Genomic DNA, 796 nt, shown 5'->3' with positions numbered 1-796 from the left:
GTCTGTCTGTCTGTCGGTCCATGTGTCTGACGGTCCATGTGTCTGACGGTCCATGTGTCTGTCGGTCCATGTGTCTGACGTCTGTCCGTCCACGTGTCTGACGGTCCATGTGTCTGACATCTGTCCGTCTGTCTGTCCATGTGTCTGTCGGTCCATGTGTCTGACGTCTGTCCGTCTGTCGGTCCACGTGTCTGACGGTCCATGTGTCTGTCGGTCCATGTGTCTGACATCTGTCCGTCTGTCGGTCCATGTGTCTGTCGGTCCATGTGTCTGACGGTTCATGTGTCTGACGTCTGTCCGTCTGTCGGTCCATGTGTCTGACGTCTGTCGGTCTGTCGGTCTGTCGGTCCATGTGTCTGACGTCTGTCCGTCCACGTGTCTGACGTCTGTCGGTCTGACGGTTCATGTGTCTGACGTCTGTCCGTCTGTCGGTCCATGTGTCTGACGTCTGTCCGTCTGTCGGTCCATGTGTCTGACGTCTGTCCGTCTGTCGGTCCATGTGTCTGACGTCTGTCGGTCTGTCGGTCCATGTGTCTGACGTCTGTCGGTCTGACGGTTCATGTGTCTGTCGGTCCATGTGTCTGACGTCTGTCGGTCTGACGGTTCATGTGTCTGTCGGTCCATGTGTCTGACGTCTGTCGGTCTGTCGGTCCATGTGTCTGACGTCTGTCCGTCTGTCGGTCCACGTGTCTGTCGGTCCATGTGTCTGACGGTCCATGTGTCTGACGTCTGTCGGTCTGACGGTTCATGTGTCTGTCGGTCCATGTGTCTGACGTCTGTCGGTCTGTCGGTCCAT

The 796-nt window shown here is 56.9% G+C and overlaps 1 protein-coding gene across 2 annotated transcripts in view; it reads right to left on the bottom strand.

Moving 5' to 3' along the window:
- txlnba (taxilin beta a) overlaps nt 1-796 on the bottom strand; it is a 13092-nt gene that overhangs the window by 1379 nt on the left and 10917 nt on the right. The window lies entirely within an intron of this gene.

This window comes from Nematolebias whitei, chromosome 12 (genome assembly GCF_014905685.2).
Source record: "Nematolebias whitei isolate Nwh7 chromosome 12, NemWhi1, whole genome shotgun sequence".
In the NCBI taxonomy this organism is placed as follows: Eukaryota; Metazoa; Chordata; class Actinopteri; order Cyprinodontiformes; family Rivulidae; genus Nematolebias; species Nematolebias whitei.
This window is presented reverse-complemented; position numbering and strand designations above follow the sequence as displayed.